The sequence below is a fragment of the Eublepharis macularius genome, chromosome 1 (assembly GCF_028583425.1).
Source record: "Eublepharis macularius isolate TG4126 chromosome 1, MPM_Emac_v1.0, whole genome shotgun sequence".
Taxonomy (NCBI): Eukaryota; Metazoa; Chordata; class Lepidosauria; order Squamata; family Eublepharidae; genus Eublepharis; species Eublepharis macularius.
The window spans coordinates 178,133,590-178,153,147 of record NC_072790.1 but is presented as its reverse complement, the minus strand read 5'-3'; the positions used below and the strand labels follow the sequence as shown (position 1 = coordinate 178,153,147).

At 38.0% G+C, this 19,558-nt stretch overlaps 1 protein-coding gene across 1 annotated transcript in view; it reads left to right on the top strand.

Annotated features, from left to right (window-relative positions):
* Window positions 1-19,558, top strand: part of ALK (ALK receptor tyrosine kinase) — a 941,973-nt gene that overhangs the window by 793,626 nt on the left and 128,789 nt on the right. The window lies entirely within an intron of this gene.

The following is a 19,558-nucleotide window of genomic DNA, read 5'->3' as shown; positions in this document are numbered from 1 at the left end:
TGACCAACGCAGTATATAGTGGGACAATGACATTCTGTGATTTGGATGTTATGCCTTTGTTGATGCACTGCTACCCAGAAGTGTATTCCTCATCCAGTATGCACGCTTTGTATTTTTGATACCCACATGGAGAACCCAGCACTTATCCATGTTAAATCACATCTTATTCAAATCTGCCCACTTTTCCAGTGCATTCATATCTCATTGAGTTCTATCTCTATCTTCAAGTGTGTTTGGTACTCCTCCCAGTTTGGCATCATCTGCCTGTGGCACACCGCTGGACACCTCCCTCCAATCAGACATGATGCCGCTCTTTCAGTGCATTTATCCAGCCAGTTCCTTATCCATCTAATCATCCTAAAGTCCAGTCCACAGTCCTCAAGTTGTGCTTCCCCTATCCATATCATGGCATAGATCAACCACCAGGATGACCTGAAGCCAGACTGGAAAGAATCCAGATAGTTTGCATCAACTAGTAAACTCTGGAATTGTATAGCCGTAACCCATTCAATCACCTTGCTCAAGAATGGTACATTCAAGACTGGTTGATAGTCATTCAAATCTTCTGGGTCCAGGGTGGGTTTCTTTAATAGTGGATACACCACAGTCCGTTTCAAGGCTGAGGCAACTGCCCATCTCTTAGGGAGGCATTAACTGCCTCTCAGAATGTCACTCTCCACCACCAACACCCCTGCAAATTTAAGCAGCCAGGAATTACAGGAATTATATATGCAGGTGATGGGTCTCTCAACCAAGAATCCTGCCTACATCCTCAGACTGAATAAATCAAATAGTATCCCAAACAACTGGCTGTGTCAGCATCCTGAAACTATCTGATTCTGCTAACGTACAGTCCACATAGGTGCAAATGTGAGAGATTTTATCTGCACGGTGTCAAGCAAAGTAATTGAGCAAAGTGGCCTCTTGCAGGCCAGATGCCACTAGGCCTCTAACTACTTGGAACAACTCCTCTGACCTATACTGTGCAGATGCAGTGATGGTAAGAAACTCAATGCCCTAGCAGTAATGGATTTCATTAGAAGGACTACCTTGTCTCCTTAAATATTATGTAGAAAATGCATTTTATCTTTCTGGCTCTTGAAAGGGCACAAAGACTGTTAATACAAAGGAGACATTACCAGTGCATAATTAATACAGAAGATAAAAAATATCAACATTTGTCTTATTTTACCATTCCTTTCCACTGCCCGTACCTTCCATAACAAGGCTTAGTTGTTTCATCCCATTTAGCTGTATTTCATTTATCACCACTTTACTAAGAATACTGCTTTTCTATTTTGCTAGCACCTTTTAGGAGTTTCTGTTTATTTATGCGTAGCCCAGGTAATATTTCTCTCTGAAAATACATTCATACTTCTATACTTATGTTATTACCTTATGAGGTCCTCATAAATGTTAACATTCTGTATATGATTTTTCCTTTAAAATTTTTCTTTATTTAAACTATAAACTATACACCATAACATAATAAACATAGAGAATAAGGGAAAAAAACACAATTCTAAACATGACACACTAACAATACATTTATCTATATAATTAAAAGGGAAAGGGAAAAGAAAACAACAACACCTAGATTACACTACAAGTTGAGTTCCGATTTTCTCCGCAACAAGTATATATCATTTCTAGAGTCACACTTATTCTAGGTTAGTCACAAAACCCCTCTTTTTCTATTGTTCATGTTTCTTAATCCATAAATGCAGATGTCATCAAATCCTTATTATCCATTTTATGCAAAAAGTCTATTAACGGTTTCCGTTCAGTCAAGAAGTTAACTAATGTCCTTTCTCTAATAAATGCAGTAAGTTTTGCCATTGATGCAAACTCCAAACCTTTTGTCAACCATTCCTCCACTGTAGGCAATGTTGTAGTTTTCCACTTTTGTGCATAAAGTACTCTTGCCGCTGTAATAAAGTATAAAAACAGTGTTCTAAAGCTTTTTTCCCAACTGGCCATCCATTATTCCCAACAGAAAAGTCTCTGGTTTCAGCTGAAGTTTAATCTTCAAAATCTTCTGAATCGATGATTGTATCTGCAACCAAAAACTCTTTGCTTTCTTACATGTCCACCACATATGAAAAAATGTCCCTTCTTGTTTGGCACATTTCCAACATACATTTGATGCTCCCTTATACGTTCTAGCCAATTTTTCAGGAGTCATATACCAACAATACATCATTTTGTAAAAAATTTCTTTAATATTAGAGCTTAATTTAAATGTCAGCCGTCTTGTCCACATATTTTCCCATTGCTCCATTAATATATCGTGCCCACAATTTTTTGCCCATTTAATCATACATTCTTTTACTTGCTCTTCTTCCATCTCAAACCTCAACAAAAGTTTATACATTTTAGAAATAACATGTTCATCATTTGTACAAAAGGCTATTTCAAATTCAGTTTTAGATTTCTCAAAGTCATAATGACTCTTGTCTAATTTGAATCTCTCCACAATTTGCATATATGGAAACCACTGACAGGCATGACATTCTGCTGCTAAGTCCTCTCTTGATTTAATTTTAACTTGGTCCTGAGAGAATTTCAATAAATCCTGATAAGGTAACCATTTAGGTGGACTAACCATTTCCCTTCTAAAATGAGCTTCTTGTGATGACAGCCAGAGAGGTATTTTCGAACAAAATCTAAGTTTGTATTTATTCCATACTCTCAGGATTGCATGTCTTACATAACGATTATTAAACTCTGTGTTGGCTTTAACTTTGTCATACCATAGATAGTCATGCCACCCAAATTTTAGATCATGCCCTTCCAGGTCCAGTAATCGTCTATTTTTTAACAGTATTCATTCCTTCATCCAAACCAAACAGTTAGCTGCAAAATATAATCTCAAATCTGGGAGGCCCAAGCCTCCTCTTTCTTTTGCATCCTGTAGAATCTTAAATTTAACCCTTGGCTTTTTGCCTTGCCATATAAATCTCAATATATCCTTCTGTCACTGCTTAAATGGTACCTCTGTTGTCAATACAGGAATTGTCTGAAATAGGTATAACATTCTAGGAAAGACATTCATTTTAATTCTTCCCAACAGTGATAATTGAATTTTATCCCATCTTAGCATATCCCTTTTAATTTCTTTCCAAGTCTTAATATAATTATTTTGGAATAACATACAGTTCATACCTTTTTCTTAACTTTAAACCCTGTTTTGCTCTCAAGTTTCATTTAATCTTGTATTTTCATATTTTTAGTTAAGACTTTGGTTTTATGCTCATTAACCTTAAAACCGGCCACTACACCAAATTCTTTGAACTTTGTCGTTAGAGTTTCAATTCAATAGTTGTTGTAAGATCTTGATATGTTGCAATATATTAGTATTTCCAGGAGCTCTCTTGAGTTCTTCCTCTTTGCTCTTCATCTCCTCCAAAATACGTTGCTTTTTTTCTTGGTTCTTTGTTCTCAATTGAGTATTATATTGAATTAGATAACCTCTAATATATGCTTTACTTGCATCCCAGACCATTCTCGTATCTGTACCTTTGTTTAAATTTAATTCAAAATATTCTTTTAGTTTATTTTTAAAGTTTTTGATAGTTCCTTCATTTTGTAACAGAGCTTCATTTAGTCTCCACCTAAAGGTACCCCTTTTCCCCCTATAAGTCATGGATACTGGATTATGATCTGAAAATGTCTTGGGTAGGACCTCTGTTTTAACCACCTTGGTGGCAATGTCCCTTGATGTCAAAATCATATCTATTCTTGAGAAAGATTTATGTGTTTCTGAAAAAAAAGTATACTCTCTTGCGTTACCATTTTTCTGTCTCCACAAATCAATCAGACCTAAATTGTCCATTAGATCAAAAAACGCTTTAGGTAGTTTACCCTGGTTCATTTTAATATGTTTCTCAGAGCATCTATCTTTGGATCGATCACTGCATTCCAATCCCCCATCAAACAATAGTTTTCATATGCTAGATCTGTTAAACAATCCCCCATTTTTTTTTATAAAATCCAGTTCTATTCTCATTTGGAATGTAAAGACCCAACACTAATGTTTTTGTCCCCTGTACATCAATTTCTACTGCCACATATCTTCCATACTCATCACTCGTTATCAATTTAGGCTTTAAATGGGGCTTGATATATAAAGCAATTCCATTCTTCTTTTTGGTATCTGCTGCTATAAATTCTTCACCCAAAATTTTATGTCAGAAATTTTATAGCTTTTCTCCTAATATGGGTTTCTTGCAAACAAATCATATCAGATTTTAGTTTCTTTAAGTAGTGAAAAATTTTCTTCCTTTTTGGGACTGAATTTGCTCCATTAATATTCCATGTTAAACTTTTGTAATCCATAGCACCATGATATTTTAAAATTTAATAAAATGAGGGGGGGGATTCCAATATATGTAAAAGTAAAGAGCAGAGTTAAGTATGGGCATCCACTTCCTCCTCCTCTTTGCTCTGCTCCAATTGATGCCTATATTTTTCAAGAAAGTCTCTGGCTTTATGTACTGAGTTCAGTCTAAATCTTCGCGCTTGAAATGTAAAAATCACATCTTCTGGAGTATCCCATCGAAAAGCAATATTTTTCTGTTTTAGCTTTTCCACCAGAAAGCTATAATCTTTGCGTTTACGCAGAAATCGGATGGGAATTTCTTTCAAAGCTATAATCTGGGCACCACCAATTATTAATTTTGTGATATAGTGCTGTTGTAGAATTTGCTCCTTCACTCTTCTTCTTCTTTTTTTTTAAAGAATTTTTATTGGATGGGTTTACAAACATAAACATAATAATCATTATCATTTTCCACCCCATTGCATTTTCCCCATCCTTTCCCCCCTCCCTTTTCTAATGACTCCCAACAGTTTTCCATACCCAACTTAACCTAAAGAATATATACTATAAATTCTTAAAATCTATAATAATATATATAATATATATCTATATAATACATACTAATCTAGTCTATTTAGTTGTATTCACTATCTTAATATAATACTTATCTAAATTAAGAGTATAAAAAATATATAAGTATATAATAGGTACATATCCTAACTATATATATATATATATATATATATATATAATATACTAATCCTTAAATACCTATTATCTATATTATAAATCTATTGCTTCTATTACATCACTGACATATTGTATATACTCCCTATTACCTATACAACCTTATTGTTCAACCTTATTACTTCCCATACGAATACGCTGTCTTACTCTTAACTTTATAATACTATAATACTAAAACTCTATACTATTCCAATAAGATATAATAAAATATACCCCCTTTTAACCTCAAGTAAGTTTCTATCTCCCCCTTAACAACGATCCAAAGACCACAATTTCCCCTTCATGTCCCACTTTTTCTCCACATATTTCTTGAATTTTTCCCAGCTTAATGTATATTCCAATACTTCTTGCTCTTTCGATTTCCTCGTTAATTTGTCCATTTCTGCCATGTTCAGAACTTTCAAGATCCAGTCTTCCATAGATGGTATCTCCTGAGTCTTCCACAACCGTGCATAATACATCCTGGCCGCCGTAATCATTTAAAATACCATAACTCTGTCCATTTTATCAAAGTCTTCTAGGTTCATACATAATAACAACAATTCCAGGGTTTTAATTATATTCCTTTGTAAAATATCCAACATAACCTTTACTATATCCCCCCAGAACTGTTTTGCCTTGTCACAAGACCACCACATATGATAAAATGAACCTTCATGTTGTTTACATTTCCAACATTTATCAGACATCTGACTATTACCATTGGCCAACTTCTTCGGTGTTAAATACCATCTATACATCATTTTATAAACATTTTCTCGCACCGTGGTACATGCTGAAATTTTAACTGTGTTTTTCCATACCTTTTCCCAAGCTTCCATTGAAATTTCCCTATTACAGTTTATTGCCCATTTAACCATCTGAACTTTAACAACCTCCTCCTCTGTAAACCATTTCAATAATATCTTGTATATTTTAGAAATCATTTTCTTCCCCCCCTGAAGCAAGCAGTTCTCAATCTCAGAATTTTGTAGCCTAAAACCATTTTTCCTTTTGTTCTTCTCATACAAATCTTTTATCTGCATATATTGAAACCATCCATATTGGAATAGCAATTCGTCATTGTCTTTAAGTAAATAATTGTTCTGTTTTATCTCAAGAATTTCTTTATATGTCAACCACTCTCCCCTGCATATTCTGTTCTTGGATTTACTACTTCAGCAGGAATAATCCACATTGGTATAGTCTCTTTCATATATTTCTTGTATTTGGTCCATACAACAAACAAGCTTCTTCTTACATAATGATGTAAAAACATAGAGTCTGCTTTTACTTTGTCATACCATAGATATGCATGCCATCCAAATAGTTTATTATATCCTTCCAATGCTAACAGCTTCAAATGCTTCAATGTCAACCATTCCTTTATCCAGTCCAAACATACCGCTTCATGATATAATTTGAAGTTTGGTAATTGTAAACCTCCTCTTTCTTTTGCATCATACAGTACCTTCATTTTAACTCTGGGTTTCTTTCCAGCCCAAACAAAGTTTAATATCGTTCTCTGCCACTTTTCAAATTGTTTACTATCTTTAACAATAGGTATTGTCTGTAGTAAAAACATCATTCTTGGAAGAACATTCATCTTAATTACTGCAATACGACCTAACCATGACAAATTCATTTTGTTCCATTTAATCATATCCTTATCTATTTGTTGCCATAGCTTGTCATAATTATTCTTATATAGATCAATATTTTTCGCTGTCACTTCCACTCCTATATATTTAACTTTGTTCACAACTTCACATTCTACCTTGTCCATCAACTCCTTTTGCTGTTGTTTAGTCATATTTTTACACAATATTTTGGACTTCACCTTATTTATAACAAATCCAGCTAAATCTCCATAGTCTTTCATTTTCTTCATCAATTTTGGCATGCATTCTACTGGATCCTCCACTATCACCATTATATCATCGGCAAAAGCTCTGACTTTATATACAAATCCTTTTGTCCTCAGTCCTCTTATTGAATTGTCTTCTCTTATTTGCCTAAGTAAAATCTCCAATACCATTACAAACAGAAGTGGGGAAAGTGGACACCCTTGTCTTGTTCCTTTTCTTATTTCCAACCTTTTTGTTACATCCGAATTAACAATTATATTTGCAGATTGATTTTTATATATTACTTTTATTGCTTGTATAAATTTCTCCCCCAACTGCATCTTCTCCATTGTTGCAAACATAAACTCCCAGTTCAAATTGTCAAAAGCTTTCTCCACATCCACAAAAAAACCCAACCTGCTTCCCTGGGTTTTTATCATAGTACTCAATGGCATTCAGCAATACTCGTAAGTTATTTTTTATTTGTCTTTCCGGTAAGAAACCAGCTTGATCTTCTTCTATAAATTCCACTAACCACACCTTAAGTCTTTCTGCTACTATCTTAGCAAATATTTTGTAGTCATTATTAGTTAGAGATATTGGTCTATAATTCTTAACATTACTTAAATCTAATGTCTCCTTCGGTATCAATGTAATATTAGCCTCATTCCATGTATCTGGCATCTCTGCCCCCTCCAATGTCTCATTCATCACTTTTTGCATCAGTTGTTTTAAATCCTCTACCATCACTTTATAAAATTTTGCTGTAATTCCATCCGGTCCCGGAGCTTTACCAACTGTAGTAGCTTGTATTGCTTGCACCACTTCCATTGTTGTTATTTCAGCACCAAGCTTCCCTTTCAGCTTCTCCGGCACCTTAGGTAAATCAATCATGTCAAAATAGTCTCTTATCTTTTCATAGTCCACTGTTTTTTTCTGATATAGTCTTGCATAATATTTATAGAATGCTCTCTCAATCAGTCCTTGATCATATAATTCCTTCCCCTCTTCCATAATTTTACTTATTGTTCTTTTTTCTCTCTTTTTCTTCAGTTGCCACGCCAAATATCTCCCTGGTTTAATAGCTCCTTCAAATGATTTTTGCTTCATTTTCTTCAGTTCCCACTCCACTTCCTTATTTTCCATAGCCCTAATTTGTTCTTGCAATAACTTTATTTCATACAACAATTTCTTTTTACCTGGCCTCTTTTTCAATTGCTGTTTTACTTGAATAATTTTTTCCGGAATCTCTTTTAACTTCATTTCTTTTTTCTTTTTGTCTCTACCATTTAAGTCCATCAACACACCTCTAATTACTGCTTTATATGTATCCCAGACCTTATGTGTTGACACTCCTTTATCAACATTACATTGAATAAAAAACTTTGTTTCTTTTTTAAGCACCTCCACACATTCTGGGTCTCCCAAAAGATCCTCATTAATTCTCCATCTCCATTTCTTGTTTCTCATTCCAAATCTCCACATCACAGGATTATGATCTGAGCTAATTTTCGGTAAAATATCAATCTCTTTAGTAAATACTACCAGTTCTTTAGACGCCCAGATGATATCTATTCTAGAAAAGGATTGATGACTAGTTGAGAAGAAAGTATATTGCTTCGATTTAGGGTTGTATTTTCTCCAAATATCCTCTATATTTTCTTGTTCCTGAATTTCAAAAAATGATTTTGGTAATTTCCCTGCCCTTACTTTACTTGGTGATGAGCTTTTATCCAACTGTAAATCCACAACTCCATTCATATCTCCAGCTACAATTATATGATCATAAGTCCATTGTTCCATTTGCTCTCTTAAGTCTTTAAAAAATAAATCCTTAGAACCATTCGGTGCATATACTCCAAGTATCAACGTTTTTTTGGCATTACATAAAAATTCCACAGCCAGGTATCTTCCATTTTTATCAGAAACTATTAATTTGGGCTGCAATTCTTCCTTAATATATATAACAATTCCCCTCTTCTTTTGTTTTGTTGCCAAAACAAATTGTTTTCCTAACTTCTTATTAAATAAATATTTAACATCTTGATCTCTAATATGAGTCTCTTGTAAGCAAATCATATTACTTCTTTGTTTAGATAGCCAATGTAACACAGCTTTTCGTTTAGAGGGTGAATTGAGTCCATTAACATTCCATGAAATTAATTTGTTCTCCATAATTATAATCTACTTGAGCTAGGAAAGTCTTTTCAATTCTCCATCAGAAAGACGTCCATTGCATATTTTGACTTAATCACTTGTCTCCCTGATTGGAATTCAAAAGTCACTCCTTCCAGCAACTCCCATCTATATCTAATTTCAGCTGCCTTCAGCTTTTGTATCAAATCTCTATATTTTTTCCGATCTTGGAGCACTTTTCATGGTACTTCTTTCATAATTTGAACCCTTGTCCCAGCTATTTCCAGTGGAGTCTCGAAATGCCTTCTAATAATTTCCTCCTTCATTCTCCTCGTGGTCAATTGGACAATAATATCTCTTGGTAAATTCTTTTGTTCTGCATACTTTGAGTTGACTCTGTACACGATATCCAAGTGTATCATCATTTCCTCCTCTGTTTGTTCTAAAAATTTTGCCAATATTTCAGCTACTTGTTTCAGAGCAGATCCACCCATTTTCTCCAGCACACCCCTCATACGAATTTGCCTATCCATTGCTTTACATTCCATCATCACAATTCTTTCACCCATACCCATAGTTTCTGTCTTTATAGCCTCTGTTTTTTTTCTCCATCCTGCACCATCTGTTGTGTTTCTTGCACTTTTTGTTAGGTATTCTGTAAATCTGTTTTTATTGCCTCCATCTCTTTTTTAACCTCCGTTATTTCCATCTTAATCACTTCTTTAATTTCCATCATTAAATTTTGCTGCAGTTGCTGTACCATCTCCCAAATCTCTTTATTTCCCTCCGTTATTTTTTTGTCCAAATTCTCCATAGCAGCTTGCCAGTCCTTTTCTTTTTTTGAAGCTATCGGGCTTGCTTTGGGCCCCCACGAACTGCTCTCTTTCTTAACTCCATCTTCCTTTTAATTCAAATCTCAATTCTTTTATGTCAAAATTTCAGGCGTCTGCCCTCAGTTAAAATGGCGGTTAAGGCTTCCCTTACCCTTAAGATGTCGGGCGATGTTTTTCTATGGTATAAAATGTCGGGCGATCTTTCTCTATGGTAATGATGTCAACACAATGATCTTCCCTTACTTTCAGTGGTGAGCATTTTACTTCCTCTTCCTCTTCCCTTACTTTCAATAGTGGGCGCTTCACTCCCTCTTCCCACGTTGTTTTCCTTCCGGTTCTTCCAGCTCTTCCTGACCTCTCCCTCGCCGCTCTGTCTCCTCTCCGTCTATTATACTTTACTGTAGCCACTTCCTGCCTCACGTCACTTCTTCCAATTCCCACGATCCTCCCTCCGCGTCACTATCTTGCCAACCGCAAGTATGCAAAACAATATTCTTTCTTTGCTCTTTTTAGCTCTTTCTCACTCTCAAACTTCAAATTAAACAACTCAGTTCTTTAGTATGCCTTTTCCGCTTAGTATCTCAGTTCTTCATTTTTTTATAAAATCGGTCTTTGTTCAGTAAAACAGTCCGTTGGGGGAGATAGTAATCTTTACTTAACACAAACTTCTTGGGTTGTATTCACTGCTTCAAACATCCAATTCTGTCCAATTCTGTTCCTGAGGCTTGGGGTATGACGAGCCTATGCCAATTTAATGACTCCAGAAGCTGCTGCAGAGATTTTAGCCGCCCTTCTCTGAGGAGGATCTCAAGGCTTGGGAGGGAACCCTTAATTCAGAGCCTCCCACCCGCCGAGACCCTTCACTCTCGGGGCTTCAAGCATTCCGGCCTGATTTCTGACTGAAATCAGGGGGCTGTGGGTGATCGATGCACCCCACCAGCCAAAAACAGCACTTCGGATGGTCCAGAGCTCCGGATCACAACGGTCTCGCCATTACCCCCAACCGGAAGTCCCATTACCCCCAACCAGAAGTCGCTCCTTCACTCTTTTTCTTACGAAGTAGACCAGCACATCCCTTGTGAGCTTTCTCATTTTAGCAAATTTAGAGTTAATTCTGTATATTCGATCAATTTCCATTTGCATTGCATCCTGATCCCAGTCCAAAAACTCCACCAAAGCCACAGTCATTTTGTCTACAATATCCTCACCATCTTCTTCTGGGATCAATCTAAACCTCATGGCAAATTCTTTTTTTTTGCATTTCTAACAGTGCCAAGCTGTCTAATTGTTTTTCAATCAAAATATCATGAGAATGTTCTTTGTTTTCTATTGTCTCAACTTTCTGCTTAATTTGATTCACTTCTACAGAAACTTGTTTCATAGATTGGCCCAATATTTGTTCTTACACAATTTGCCTGTAACTCCTCAAAGAAGTCCAGTTCTCTAGAGGTCCAAATTTGGTTGTCTAAATCAGTTCTAGGGCAGGATTTGAGTCCAGTGGCACCTTAGAGACCAACAAGATTTTCAGACTGTACGCTTTCGAGAGTTAGAGCTCCCTTCTTCAGACACAATCAGTTCTAGGGTTCTGGCAACAATCAGTGTAATTGTTTTATATGGGTTTGTAATATTTTTAATAAGAAAAATGTGTTCAAATACATGTGGAAAGTGTGGTATTATATTCTGCTCCATGAAACTGTGTTTCATGGTGGTGTAATATTAAAACGCTAAAACAAAACCTGTACATGTGTAAAAGAGAGAAATATGATCTTATTGATCAGTCTTATTGATTTGTCTATTCAAAATCTGGTGGGTGGTTATCTTTTATTTGTGTATATATAATATGATCAGTATACATGTTGCTTTATAGAGTAATATAAGCAACTGTCAGGTCCCTGCCCCAAGTAATATATATTTTATATTTAGACTGGAAATTGATGGAAGATAACAGGGGAGTAAGGAGGGAGAGTTAAAAGTAGCATGAAATGGACTCAAGCAAATGCAATGATATATATTTAGGCTTCAGTTCATTTCAGTTGGCAATAAGGGTTTAATCTGAGTGAAGAATATTATCTCCTTGAAAATGCTGTTCATCTTCAGTTCTGAGTATCATAGTCTATGGGAATGTCATGCTCAAGTGAGGTAATGATGATAAATTCCATGTTTACATCTGACCAGCCAGATGAAGCATTAATGTTCTCCTCAAACACAGTAGTGATAATAAATTACACCAGAATGACAACTTGAAAATGATGATGTGGATATTCCTATGCAGCTCCCCCTCCACCCCCTGCCCCAAGCATTCCAAAATACCCTATTGCATATATCACCTGTACTTACATGGAGCACAACTTTCTGTGAGATATGGCCTGAGAAGGCAAGAAGCAGGAAGTAGGATGATATGAGGACTGTCTAGACCATGACAGATTTAGTGCGATTTCTTGTACAGATTCTCAAGCTTTCTCAGCCTACCATCCTTTCCCCCCTCTGTTACAGGAGACTTAGAAAGTAATTGCACCAATAGTAGGCTGGTGCTCTATTCTCCTTTCTCTTTTTGGAACATTCCTTTACAAGTTTATAGGCTGGGCCCATAAAGAGATAGCTAGGTTGAATCCCAGAGAGATCCAGTACAGGGAACAGGACATACATATTATCCACATTATGATGATTAATCAGAAGAAACCTTAGAACTTACAAACATAATGGTTAATGCAGCTCAGTAAAAAAAAAAGCTTGGAACGTAAGATATTGGACTCCGATATAGAAGGAGACTCTTAACTAAGAATGCATGCTCTGAATCACTTAATGATAAGTAATTATCTCTTAATATCTATGTAGTCTTAATGTCTACTACCTGGCCTCCTAACAATCAAGATGGTTGACAAGAAAGGGTAGATATAAGGGGGGGGGGAGGAGACCTGATCCTGAATGTAGTCTGTATTTTATAAGATCTACCAATCTGATAGCATATTAGAAAGTTAACTTTAAAGGAAAATTGCAGTATGAAGGGAATACAAGACATGTAGATGTAGTGTGTGTTTTCTGTTTATATGTTGCTCTTCCCTTTCCCCCAGTCCCCTTTTTTCCTTTATATTTCTGTAGTTTTTTGTAGTTTTTTATGTTAGAAATTAAAAATAATTAAAAAAAAAAGAAAAGAAATGGTAGATATCTGTAAACTTTTGATATACGAGTAAATAATAATATAGCAATTGTGAGTATTTTTGTGAGTTATATCTGTCTTGGGTAGTGAGAAATGGCAGCCACACAGAGTGATCAGGGAGGGATTTAATAAAGGATAACAATGTTCCTTGATAGCTGGGGATCTCTATCCAGCCTTTTGAGAAGGTGACATCTTAGAGTTTATAGGATAGGGCAAATAGTTTACAACCAATTTTGAATTTAGATTCTAAGATAAGCAGGCAGAAAGTGATGAGATTTAGCTGGACTTAGCTAAAGCAGCTAGGGTGTGGGGGGCACTAAAAGTGGTTCTCTGGAATGCTAATGCTGGATAAGTGGTTCAGCTGCCCATTTTAGAAATGTCTTTGCTTCCAACAGGTTCTGCAAATAGGCTCTGTAAACAAAGGAAGTATTATAAACTATATATTTATCCAAAACAAACCTTTCACAACTATCCCTATAATTCTCATTACTCAGGAAGGTAGATGTTCATATTAGAATATGCAGGGGTTCTGCAAGGCCATGGGGCAGATCCCATTCCTGCCCCCCAACTTGCCCATCAGGCCAGCTTGCAGGCTGCCTGCAGGAATGCCACACTCCTGCTCCTCTGCCAGCCAACTTGTGGCTTCTGCAAATGTGGCAGGGCTCCTGCCCCTCCTCTCTTGTCCACATGTGGTGCTGCTACCTCATCAGCAGATGGGTGTAGCAGGGGGCAAGGGGGTTCCTGCTCCTCCTCCTCTATCCACGGAGAAGAGGAAGCAGTGGCAGAGCTGGAGGTGGAGGAGCGGTGGCAGTTGTTGTTCCTCTCCCTCCCTGCCTGCCTAGGAGAAGCAGTGGGGCTGGTGTCATGGGTGGGATCTCCAGAAACTCTGTTTGGCTAGTTACTTCCTTGCTGTTTTCCCCACTCAGTTTCTCTATTTTAGGAGGGAATTTAAAATCTTTTCTTCATTTTTTAAAGATTTTTTTCCCTGCAAACTTTGGGGACCACAATTCAGTCCATGGATTTAAGGATCCACAACTGAGGCCATCTTGAGATTTAGATATAACAAGTGGCAGACCCTCAAGGACTTGTGGGGAGCATCTCATCCCCCCCCTTCCCCACCACATCCTCTTTTCCTTCCTTGGCCCCCTTTCCTGCTTCCCACCTGCCTTTTTTATGCTCCCATCTTCACCTTTCCCTTTGCCCTTCTAAAGCCTCTCCCCTATGGCCCAGTTGCATGGTGCCAGCTGAGCCAGGCCCAGTTGCATGGTAGTGGACCTGCAAGGAATTGTAGGGATATTTCACTAGTCTCTGTATTCCCATCCCCACACTATTTTCTCTTTTCCTTCTCTTGGCAGCTTCCGTATGCTCACATTTCCCTATGTCCTTCTTTCCTTCAAACCCAATAAGCAACAACTTTTATCTGCTCCCCCCCCCCCCACCATCTTCACATATATCTCTTAATTCATTTATATACAGCCTTACTCCACAATGGAAGCATACATCGATGTATTGTCGAAGGCTTTCACGGCCGGAGAACGATGGTTGGTGTGGGTTTTCCGGGCTGTATTGCCGTGGTCTTGGCATTGTAGTTCCTGACGTTTCGCCAGCAGCTGTGGCTGGCATCTTCAGAGGTGTAGCACCAAAAGACAGCTGTCTTTTGGTGCTACACCTCTGAAGATGCCAGCCACAGCTGCTGGCGAAAAGTCAGGAACTACAATGCCAAGACCACGGCAATACAGCCCGGAAAACCCACACCAACCATCGAAGCATACATCATTCTCCTTGTCTCCTCACAACAACCATGAGAGGTAGGTTAGGCTGAGACTACAGCTCAAAGTCACCCAGTAAGTTTTAGCATGAATGGCTACACATTCATATTTAGTAACTTCTCATCTGGCTGTTCTAGTATAAAGTTAATCACTTACCCATGCAAAAGTTCATTATACTTTAATTAGACTGGCCCAGTATAATAGAAGACGAGTAGAGTTGCTGGTCCTCCAGTGGGGCTTGAGGATTCCCTGCTCCCAGCCTCCAGTCCCTGCCACCACTCTAATGGGAGAAAGGTGTGGGAATGGGCCTCCCAGGGTGTGCTCCCAGCATGGTGTGATGATGTCATTCCTGGGAGTGACGTCATCACGCAGACCCTAGGGAGTGCTCCTGGACTTCATACTGGACCAATTTGGCCAGTTTGGGGTCTCAAATTGGCCTAATGTGAATCCCAGGAGCACTTCCTGTAGCCTATGTGATGACATCACTCTGGAAAGTGATGTCATCATACCGCACCAGGAGTCTGAATGCACTTTGTGTGCGCACAAGAAAACTCCAAAGATAAGTGCCAGGAACCCTCCATTCCACTGGGAGGGTAAGGGGACCTGGCAACCCTAAAGACGAGATAAAGGTCCTGCATGCATGCACAGCTTTAATCCTCAATTTGTGCCAGAATCAGGGGTTCACATGGCCAGATACCTACCCAGAGTCCACCAATAGTGAGAGTTACTTGGTCAATGTACTCTCACCAGGAAATGGAAGATCACCTCCAAGGTTCCTGTGATGTATCATGGTCTCTGAAGCAATTTCTCATTAGCTGGTGAGGGAGGGTCTAGTGAAAGCTGCAGAAGAGAACTGATAGTCCCCCCATGTGCTTCTTACTTCCAGACAATGGAAGATCACGTTCTTAGGTTTGTGACAATCTCCCTTTTCTTTATAGGAGAAGTACTTGGATGAAAGAACAGACCATGACACTTTTAAGCTTCATTGTATCAAGAATTGTTGCTCCACTCCCTCAAAAGTCCCTCCAGGCACAAAATGGGAGTCTGAGTCAAAGATTCCTGAAGGGATTTCTGAGGCAATTTCCTGACAGGAGACAGAGCAGGGAGCTGAACATGACACTTTCACACTTTTTAAAACACTTTGGGATCCAGCTAAGTTAAATGGAGCTTAAAATAATCAAGGCTATGTTCCTTCCAATGCTTCTCCAAGTATGAAATGGGAAAGTGCCCCAAGGACCACTTAATGTTGCAAGGGGCTCTGGGGTGACCTCCCATTTACTGGTTGGAGATATTCTAGAAGGAATGGAACAGCAACTCTCTGGTTTCTTTTAAGCTTGCCAACACAGGCTCCAGACAGGGAGGAAGGAGCAGAGTGTTTACAGGAGAAACTTGACTGAAGGAGAAGGCTTTGGAAGTCTGCTTAGTTGAAGGGCACTGGTGGGTGACCATCTTACTTAATCCCATCCAAATGTGGAAACAGCTGTGTCCTCAATTGTTTAGAGAGAATATGGAATATGAAAATTATTCCAGACATTCAAAGGAATTTGCTTCCATCTAGGAAGCTTCTGTATAGGGTATTATTTTTTTTATTTAAAAAAATCATCACGCCTAACTAGATTATTCCTCATCCAAGCAATATGCAGCAAAATAAAATGACTCCTTTGTTTTACACTCTAAGATATGTTGAAGAAGATATGTCTCAATGGGTACGTCTGGAAGTGAAGGTATTACAAGTCCCCTCTATCTTGCCAAGGCACTCCTACCACTTTTCTATCACCTGTACCCTGCCTGCTCCATCTCTACAGAGATGTTTGACCCATGATAGAAAAATAGAACTTCCCTGTTCAGAGGCAATAGATGTTGAACAATAGGAGAAGGCTATCTCCTTTATGTCATGCCTGTGAGATGCTTTAACTCCTCGTTAGTTTAACAAATATGAGTCATCTTAGTGAATTCATTCACTTTTCATTGCAAGTTCTGAAATAACTTAAGAAAAAAAAATCAACATTGGAGTATATGCAAGAGAAGTTACTGAGCTTGGCTGCCAAGTATGACAAATACCTATCCATACAGGCACAATAGTGGCACATAAGCTAAAAATGCAATTTCAAGGCAAGGAGGATTGATTTGTATTGAGTATTTAAAATGAGCATTACAAATGAGAAATTTGTATGAAAATCTAATATTTATAAACTTCCCAGCATCACTAGTTGGAAACAGAAGGTTCCAGATTCTGAAGAAATCATAGAATCATAGAGTTGGAAGGGACCTCTGGGGTCATCTAGTCTAAACTCCTGCACAATGCAGGACATTCACAACTACCTCCTCTTCCACACCCCCAGTGACCCCTGCTCCATGCCCAGAAGATGGCAAAACACCATCAGGATTTCTAGCTGAACTGGCCTAGGGAAAATTGCTACCTGACCCCCGAGGTGGTGATTGGCATTACCCTGGGCATGTAAGAAGGGGCCACAAGAACTAAGCACTTATGTAACCCTTCCTGCCCTCCATCTCATGATCTGCCTAGTTTCACAGAATCAGCATTGCTGTCAGATGGCCATCTAACCTCTGCTTTAAAACCTCCAAAGAAGGAGAGTCCACCACCTCCTGAGGAAGCCTGATCCACTGAGGGACCGCTCAAACTGTCAGGAAGTTCTTCCTAATGTTCAGCTGAAAACTCTTTTGATTTAGTTTCAACTCGTTGGTTCTGGTTCAACCTTATGCGGCAACGGAAAAGAACTCTGTGCCATCCTCTATATGACAGCCCTTCAAGTACTTGAAGATGTTTATCATATCACCTCTCAGACTCGTCTCCTCTCCAGGCTAAATATGAACCACTATGTTAAGGGCAGCAGAAAAGGCCCTAAGATAGTAGATGACTGAATAGTTTTCCTTTAAAATAGTAGCTTGATACTTGGTACACTCTATATAATTAGTCACTGTTGATCATAGTGATATTAAGCATTCCTAATTCCCTGAGTGGTGAGAAATCCAGAAGCAGTACTACATTTTTTCGATAAGAGAGAACACTGGGGACTTACTGGCTTGAACCCTATGATGCCATTCTGTCACACAACAGCAGTTCCTCCAATGGACCAGCTTTTTTGTTTGAAGAAGAATGAAGGGTGATTTTTGCTGATTCCTCCAGCCTGCTGCAGACTCCCAATTTGTATACACCCTCACACATGCTATTCCTTCAGGTCCACTGACCCAAAGGGGCATGATTTCATGAGAGAAAAATGGCTGCAGTGAAAGGGATGATGTGGGAAAGTTGCCTTCCTCTAGCATAACTTCACTTGTTCTACTTAAGATCCATACTGTGGTCTCTTTGTGTTCTGTTTACTTGGAAATCTACACACAGAAGCTGTTGGAAGCAAGCAGATTCTTTTTTCCTGATATATAAGCATTTCTATGTGCAAATAGCGTAAAAGGTGAAACAGTCCTCATAAATACAGATTCTCATGGAGCAAAACTGGCTGAATGTACAGGAGCAATATCAACAGTCTCCTTATCACAGGCAGAAACAGTATATGTGCAAAATTGATGGACTTCCTTTCGTTTAATGTGGTTATTTACCACATCACTGCCAACAGCCCAGTTGGAATTAATTTCATCACATGCAGTCACATCACTAATGTTCAGTTACTTCTATTCCTGGTGAGCGTTAGTGCAGGAGCAGCTTTTTATCTGGCCCCACATTCTGCTTTGAAGTGAGGAGAAATAAAAGTCATTGTTTAATGTTTTCCATTAATAGCCTAGCGTAGCATGAAACTAGCAAGAGCCAGGGCATATCACCACTCATCATTAACCTTAAGGCAAATAGAATTCAAATGGAATCATTTCCTATGGATGGAATTAAAGAAAGCCTATAAAAGTAAGACGTGGTTCTGAACCACAAAATTCTCATATGGCTAGTCTGTTGCAAACTCTCACATTATTTTTATTGAAAGTGTTGCTAAGATAATTGCAGTGTTGTGGTTGTGAGGATCGATGTGTGTGATTTCAGGGTGTTCGATCTTCATTGTATTGCAAAGGTAGGTAATGCTGTTTGGCCTGTTGAAGAAGATGAAGACAAAGAAGCAAGGGAGAAATGATTTATTATTTACAAAATTCCCACATGTTGATACTTTGGTTAGTACTTGCATCTGGAATTTGTTTTTGAAAATCTGTCCATAACCTTAATAGAGGTAAGTTAATGGTGAGAAACAGGATGAGAAAATGGTAGAATAGGAAAGTCAAAGGAATCAGAGAATAATGCCAAGGATGAGAGTAAAAGAGGCCGGAGAAGATATGACAATGTGTTTATTTAAAACGGTATATAATATACCTCTTTGTATCACAGTGATTTACAAGACAATATATCAGATTTAAAGGTAGCAGTGGGAGACTGGCTGCAGAGACAGAGTTCTGCCCTAGAAAGATCAGATTCTATGTCAATCTGCCAAATTCTGATACTGTATCCGTTCTGTAAATCTGAGTACATTATTCTATCCTACTAGTAGTAGAGAGTGGCAATACACTGTGTAATGCCCTGAAGTCCTGTCCAATTCTTCTGGCAGAGAACTTCACCAAGGATTGGTGTAGTAAAAATCCATATGAATGGCTTCTCCGAAAATTGTTGTTTCCAGAATATGAGAAATATTATCCCTCAGTAAATTTATCTACTTATCTCACAGATTGATATGTGTATACAGTAACTGAAGACATAAACATTTTTCCAAATTAATTTAAACCAGTCAAATTCCAACAGGCTGTGGTACATAATATTA